An 8,387-nucleotide genomic window follows, 5' to 3' on the forward strand; every position below is an offset into this window, starting at 1 on the left:
ATGTATGAACAACTATAAACCTACTTTTGCCCCACCCTGCATTGCACAGTGCTGACCACCATGGAACGCCTCCATCATGTCACATAATCACCATATTTTTTTTTGTAGTGAGAACATTTAAGATCTATTCTCTTAGCAACCTTCAAGTAAATAACAACATGGCGATGCTGTACATCATTCCCCAGAACTTGTTCATGTTTTCTTAAATTTATTGAATTTATATAGGTTTCAGGTGTACAATTCTGTAAGACAACATCTGAACGTTGTGTGTTTGCTGCCCCAAGTCAAGTCTCCTTCCATTTATCCCCCCTTTACCCTCTCCTACCTGGAAGCTTGTGCCCTTTGAGCACCATCTCCCCATCCCTACTCCTCTTCCAATCTAAAGTGCTCCTGGTTCCTTTGCCTGTTTACTTATTTACTCATTGGATCTGTTTTTTAATTGTTGCTGGGTTTTTGCTTTTCTGTCGCTAAATGAGAATTAGAAATGAATAGTGTGTCTATGAATTTATGGGGGAAAAAACCACTTTAGACCTGTCTTCTGAACATGATTTAAGCTTTGTTCAAAGTATTGTGTTTAATGTCAGGGACAGAGGCCTTCACAGAAAACAATTTCCCAAAAATATTTCTGATGCCCATAAACCACTATCTCAAGCTGCTGCATCAGCACAAAGCCAGGGAAGTAAACACAGTTTATGAAACCCACGTTACGCTAATGCCAAATAATGCCACAGGATATGCAGTAGGAGAAAAAACACTAGGAAATAAAGTGAATGAGTACTGTTTACTATGTTCTGGGGCAAGATACCCCACTTACTAGTTTTCTTTCTTGTTGCATGTGGAGAAAGAAGACAAGGAGCTCAGGCAGCAGAAATCAAAAAGGCAAGCTAGTACACTTTAAGCGTGTCAACTTTATAGTACCTAAATCATATCACAATAAAATGGTTGTAAAAGAAGTGAAACTAAAGCATCCCCCTGAAAAAGTATAAAAGGCTGAGACAGACACAAGGTCTACCTACCCATGGGTGGCTGGGCTAGAATATTAGATTTGCAAAGAAAACAGGGGTTCAATCCCATGTTATCAATGGATAAACCACTGGAGAGGCATTTTAACATCACGCTGTCTTTCAGGGCAAGTTGATTTTAAAAGGTTAGGAATTAGTGCCCTGGCTTGTGTGGCTCAGTTGGTGGAGATCATCCCATGCATCAAGAGGATGCAGGTTCAATTCCCAGTCAGGGCACATGGTAAGGATTGCAGGATCAATCCAGAGTAAGGGGTGTGCAGGAGGCAGCTGATCAATGTTTTTCTCTCTCAAAAGAAAAAAAAAATCAATAAAAACATATTTTAAAAAAATCAATTAAAAGGTTAAGAATAAGACAGATATTAATCTATAGCTTGAGAGTTTTATTTCTTTAAATATATTGTTTTCAAATTATGTAAAAAAATAGATATGATATAATGATTTAGGAAACATTAACATGAGACAATACTATGCAGCTCCTAGAAAGTAAATGTACTGATATTCTGTAAAAGCACACAAAACCTCTGATATGTTTTAAAATGGAAAAGAATACAAAATAGCATTGTAAACCAAGGCTACACATAGGGAAACCATGTAGCCAAGGACTAGAAATTAAAATGTAAAAATGAAGAGAAGTGAAGTGTGCCAGCACAAAGTAAAATGTCCTCTCTTTTCACACTTTTAATACTACTTGTAGGTCTTTTCTTAACTTGTCAAAACATTGGTTGTTCAATGTTCATGATTTAAATATTCCGATGGGGAGTAGGGTAAGGCTGTTACATTGCGAGATCATGTGCAGTTTGCCCTCTGGAAATTCTAGTAAAATGAACTGTAACTTTTGGCTGGGGCTAATGCCAGTTTCCGAGAGGCTAATAACACTTTCGGTTCGAATATAGAAAAGTAAAGACATGTGGTCACAATAAATGAGTGGCCAAAGAATGCACGAGGTCTGCTCTTTGTCATATTGTCAGGAAGGCAACCTACCACCTCCCCCTCCCCCATGTTTCTTGCTACCACTCTCAGAGTTCAACAGATGTTGAGCACTTCACAAAAATCCAAACCTAAGCTCTGGCTGAGTAGCTCAGTTGGTTAGAGTGTTGGCCCAATACGCCAAGGTTGCAAGTTCGAACCCCAGTCAGGGCACATACAAGAATCAACCAATGAATGTATAAATAAGTGGAACAGCAGAATTGGTGTCTGTCTCTCTCTCTCTCTCTCTCTCTCTCTCTCTCTCCCTTCCTCCCTCCCTCCCTCAAGTAAATACATAAACATTTTTAAAAATAAAGAAAAATCCAAACTTAAAGCATATGAAAATTAGGGAGACACAATTCACATTACAAACAGGCTCTGAACTTTAAAAAAAATGTTTTCATTCATTTTTAGAGAGAGAGGAAGGGAGAAACGTTGATCAGCTGACTCCCAAACCAGGAATCAAACCCACAACGTAGGCATGTGCCTGACCAGAAATTGAACCTTTTGGTACACAGGACAACGCTCAAGCAATGAAACCACACTGGCCAGGGCAAGGACTCCAAACTTTAAAAAATAGATTTCTGAAATGTGGCCCCCTTAGCATACTTAGGGGGTCATTCAGGATCTTCAGAAATTCTGGGGCTCAGAAATGGAAAATTAATATTTTCAAAATCAGCTGATTGAAGTAAAAAATAATGAAGAAAAATACCTGGAGCTTTATTTTATATATCAATTTTGAAAGAAATCTAGAAATTTATCTAGAATACTGATGTGTCCCTTAATCTTTTAAAAACTATCTCTGGCACTTTACAGTAAATTAAATTAGAACAGACACAAAAATAAAGCTATGGAAAATAGAATGTGTGAGTTCTAAAGTAACACTATCTTTGAGTGTTAAATTTAGCCTGATCAACTTACAGCCAGAACAAAAGGAAACGGGGTGGTTACAACATTCTTATTAGTTGGCAGAAGAAAGCATGACATCTGTACAAAAACCTTCATGAACTGGAATGCTAGGCAACTAAAGAGTTCTGAGTAATCTCATTTTCTTTTATATAATAATAAATTTGTAAACATAAATTTCTTTCATCCTTAATGTTAAAATAGCTCTTAAATACATTGCTGTATTTGTATATAGTAACTGCCACTTCATAACTCAGAATTCTGCAATATTTATGAACAATAACTGTCTCTGTACAAGGGTAAGAGCCACAAAAGAGCAGCTAGTCAAGTCATTCATCCTCGAGAGAGCTCCGTTGCCTCACCATGAAAATGAGGTGAGATTTGGTGACTTCTCCATACATGGAGAATGCATAGAAAATAGGACCAAAACTGTCCAGATTCCAGACACACCCCAAAGAGCTTTTATTGTCTATAATTCCCTGATCTCAAACTTATAAGTATGAATGACTTTACTTCCCTTTATCTACTTGTCCCTTTCCTTTATGTCTGTCCCCACCTGCTGGGTGCCACCTGTCTCCTTTTCCTGCTGCTAACCCCTTCCTCTCTCCTAGCCTCCAAGTGCACCCCCTTTCTCTGGAACAGCAGTGCTCGGAGGGCTGGTTTTTACAGCTGTTTGAAATTGATAAACTGAGTTTTTCCCAATGAACTGTCTATTTTCCGACAGTCTTTCTCAAAACATACACACATGCGTACACGTACACACATATACCCAGCTGATTGAGTTCAGTTCAGATTTTCCTGTAGTTAAACTAACTCTTTAAGGTTTTCCCTAAAAGAAACAACTTCAACCTCTTTAATCTGCAATTATTTTCCACTATTTTAAAGTTTTAGGTTGCTCTTTCCAAATACGTTTGTTTTAGTCCATTTGGGCTGCTACAACAAAATACCACAGACGGGATGGATAACGAACAACAAATATTTATTTCTCAGTGTTGGAGGTTGGAAAACCCCCTTTTCAGGCACCAGGAGATTCAGTGTCTGGCCAGAGCCTGATTCTGGGTTCACACGTCAAAAGGAGTGACACATCTCTCTCGGGAACTCTTTTTTTTTTTTTTTTTAAACCTCACCCAAGGTTATTTTTTGCATAGAGGGAGGAGGGGGGCAAAGAGAGAAAGAGAAAGAAACATCGATTGAGAGAGATACATCGACTGGTTGCTTCTCCCATGTGCCCTGAACAGGGACAGGAATCGAACCTGTGGCCCCCACGCTCTAACCACTGAACAAACTGGCCAGGGCTTGGGACCTGTTTTACTTTAAGGGCATTAATCCCATTTAGGAGGGCTCTGAACTCATGACCTAATCACCTCCCAAAGGCCACCCCACCTACAAATACCATCACACTGAAGGTTAGGTTTCAACATATGAATTTTGGAATTTATTCAGTCTATAACAACACTTTATTATCTTCATTTAAACAAGCATATACAACACTGAATACTTACAAAAGTAACAATCAACACTAAATAATCCATAAGTGCAAATACAAAGGACTAGTTATGTAACTATGATAGAATACCATCATAAACTATTTACTTTTGTTTACTTATTTATCTTTATTGTTGAAAGTATTACAGATGTCCACTTTGTGGGTTGTTTTTTCATTGACCCCCTCCACCCCACACCAGCCCCTCCCAGGCCTTCACTAGACTATTGTCTGGTCCATGGGCTATATAAATATGCATACAAGTTTCCCAGTTAATCTTCCTGCCTCACCTCCACCCCTAGTTTCCCTCTGAAATTCGTCAGTCTGTTCCATGCTTCTATGTCTCTGGACCTATTTTGTTCAACAGTTTATTTTGTTCATTAGATTCCACATATGAGTGAGATAATGTGATACTTATCTTCCTCTGACTGGCTTATTTCACTTAGCATAAAACTCTCCAGTTTCATTCATCCTGTCAAAAACGGTAAGAGATGGTTCACATTGTATTACATTGTGTAGATGTACCACAGCTCTTTTACCCACTCATCTACTGATGGGCACTTGGGCTGTTTCCAAATCTTAGTTATTGTAAATTGCGCTATGAACATAGGGATGCAATTTGCATCTCTGATGATAAGTGATGCTGAGCATTTTTTCATATGTATCTTGGCCAATTGTATGTCCTCTTTGGAAAAGTATCTATGTAGGTCGTCCGCCCATTTTTTGGTTGGACTATTTGTCTTCCTTTTGTTGAGCTGTGTACCTTATATATTTTGAAAATTAACCCCTTATCAGATGTATCATTGGCAAATATGTTCTCCCATGCGGGGGGCTCTTTTTTCAGTTTGCTGATGGTTTCTTTTGCTGTGCAGAAGTTTTTTATTTTGATGCAGCCCCATTTGTTTATTTTCTCCTTAGTTTTCTTTGCCCTAGGATATGTATTACATATTGCTATGAAAAATGTCTGAGATTTTGCTGCCTATGATTTCTTCTAAGATTTTTATGGTTTCACGACTTACATTTAAGTTTTTTATCCATTTTGAGCTTAATCTTGTGTATGGTGTAAGTTGGTGATCGAGTTTCATTTTTTTTTTTTTGCACGTTCCTGTCCAATTTTCCCAGCACCATTTATTGAAGAGGCTGTCTATACTCCATTGTATATCCTTGCCTCCTCTGTCAAATATTAATTGAGTGTAATGGCTTGGGTTGCTTTCTGAGGTATCTGTTCTGTTCCTATGCCAGTACCAGACTGTTTTGAGTGCAGTGGATTTGTAGTATAACTTGATATGTGGTACTGTGATTCCTCTAACTTTGTTCTTCTTTCTCAAGATTGCTGCAGTTATTCGGGATCTTTTTTGGTTCCATATGAATTTATGGAGTGTTGTTCTAGATCTGTGAAATATGCCACTGGTATTTTAATAGAGATTGCACTGAATGTATAGATTGCTTTGGGTAGTATGATTCCATCATAACCATTTAAAGACTACATTCAATAATGCTTAAGTGTGTGTATTCACCATGTATTACTGGGTACTCACTGTGCACATTCACTAGAAACTGTAAACACAAAGATATAGAATAAGCCAGAGTCCCCAGTTCATTTAACTACTCTTCATATAGTATGACTTCAAATTTCCCTCAGATATAGCCTCATCATCCTGAAACTGAGCCGGGCTACTACTTCCTCATTCTGGAGACACAGTACAGAACCCAATACATTAGCTGTAGGGCACTCACAGTATCCAGTCGATTCATACTGAGTTCACCATCAATGAAAACTGCCCTTTTATCACCTCTCACGTGTATCATTGATTTTTCCACACCTCAGCAAAACATTGTGTCTCTTTTTGTAAAAGCTGATTCACCATTCCAGCAGGTTGGGATTGATCAGGATTCTGATTCAACCCATCCACTCCACAAGTCGGTCCCAGAGTTAGGTCAGGGACACATTTTATAATTTCATCAACTTCTGAAAAGTACAAAGGTAGGGTAGAACGAAATGGCACATCAGTACAGACTTCCCTTCAGCCTGCATTTGACTCTTTCTGTAGTAAACCAGCTTTGATTTCACCTAATTAGACTGCTATCAGTCCATCTTCATCGTGAGCGCGCGCGCACACACACACACACACACACACACAGTGGTATGGCACAATTGTTAGGGAGGCGGGCTTTGAAGCCACACTGCCTGGGTTCAAATGTCAGCACTGCCACTTCTAGCTCTGCAGGCAAGTTCCTTAACCTCTTTGTGCCTCAGATTCCACATCTGTAAAATGGGAATAGTTGCACCTAATTTATTGGTTATGAGGATTAAAGTAAGTAACCTGTGCAAAACACTTAAAACAGTGCTTGGCATGTAATAAGTTTGCCATAACAATAACAAAAACAGGAGATGATTAAAAATTTAGGTACCCCCTCTCATCCCTCCTGATGTTGTCTACTCTAGTTATCATTAACTAAAAGGGAATGACCTAGCTTGGTGGCTCTTGCTTTTTTCTGAACTTATACTATAGCCTAGTGGTCACTGGTTCCTTATAAATGTGTTCAATAACTACTGAAAAGCAAACATTTTGTTTAGGATCAAAGTCCATACTTTAAGAAGACAGATTCCACCTCTGGAAGAAACAGGGAGCCATGTTTTTATTTTTAGTATTCAGGCCCCTCTCCTGTGAGAAACATCCACCAGCTGCCTCCTGCAAGCTCTCCAGGGCGATGGGACCCACAACCTAGGCATGTGCCCTTACCAGGAATCAAATCCACAACCCTCCACTTTACAGGATGATGCTCCACCTAAATGAATTACCCGGCCAGGGCATTTTGAATGTTTTGAAGTTACTCCTCCAAAATAAAAAGCAAACTCATTATTACCCAGCATCCCATTCCACTCCTTGATTAGCATAAAGGGTGACAGGGAACCACTTTCTTTGGATTCTGGGAGCCTGTCATTTCGTAATTCCCAAGGATAAACTCCTTACAGTATTCACGCAGAATTCTTCATATTTCCTGAGGTTAAAGTTTTGCACGCCAAAATTTAAAAAATGGTCTATGACTCTACAGATTTAAGTGAAGACAGAATATAAGTCAGTTTTAAGCTAAACACACTACCATCCTGTTACTTTGCTTTTTAAGACACTAAACAAGGTCTTAGAACACGGAATTCATTTGATGGGAGGGTTTACCCAAGTTCCCACTCTGATCTGAAGTAAGATCGCAAAGGTCAGAGCGATTTCCACAAGGTCTGGTGAATTCTTTTCTTTGTAAAGTTCTTCTGCGAAAGAAGTGGAGTAACTTCACTCCAGGATTCGATCCACAAGGTCAGGATAAAATTCCCACTTTATCTACAGGTTCTCTCCTCTCCTAAACGCCCAGGCGGTTTTGGTGGCTTGACCCTTTCCAGCTAACACGGACTCACCGCACGTCGGAACCACATTCCAGCGACGCCCTATTTACAGACACTACCAGGCCCAGAGAAGGGAGGGTCTTGCCTAAGTTCGGGGCCCATGAGCCACCGCAAGTCAGGAGAAGCCTTCATAGGCCTGGCAGTATTTTATTCCAATACGGAGCATCACTTTGTAAAAAGACCCTGTTGTTTACCATATCTGATTATTTTTTTAAATTTGGTTTTCTGCCCGTTCAAATCTCGAAATCTTCTGCAACGTTTTCCCACACGCCTAACACTCCCCAAAGGAACGTATTAAAAATGGACTCTTAAGTTCGTACTCAAGACCCTTGGAAGACATTTCGGTGACTTTTGGGAGCGGTGTTCACAGTCTCAGAACTCAAGAGCTCCAGGATGGCAGCGCTGGCTATCGTGCGGCCCCGGATGCTGCTTTTGGTAAATCTTGGGGGTGGGAAGCCCCATAAATCTCACTACAAAATGAAACGATCACGGAGCCAAGGACGGCCACCAGAAACACAACAGGAGACTGCAGGCCGCTCACTAACGCATCTGAAAGCCGGCGAGGTACCGGAAAAGGCCGAGGAGGGGTTCTGGTGCTGCAGGCCCCGCG

This window comes from Myotis davidii, unplaced genomic scaffold (genome assembly GCF_000327345.1).
Source record: "Myotis davidii unplaced genomic scaffold, ASM32734v1 scaffold120, whole genome shotgun sequence".
NCBI classification, from domain to species: Eukaryota; Metazoa; Chordata; class Mammalia; order Chiroptera; family Vespertilionidae; genus Myotis; species Myotis davidii.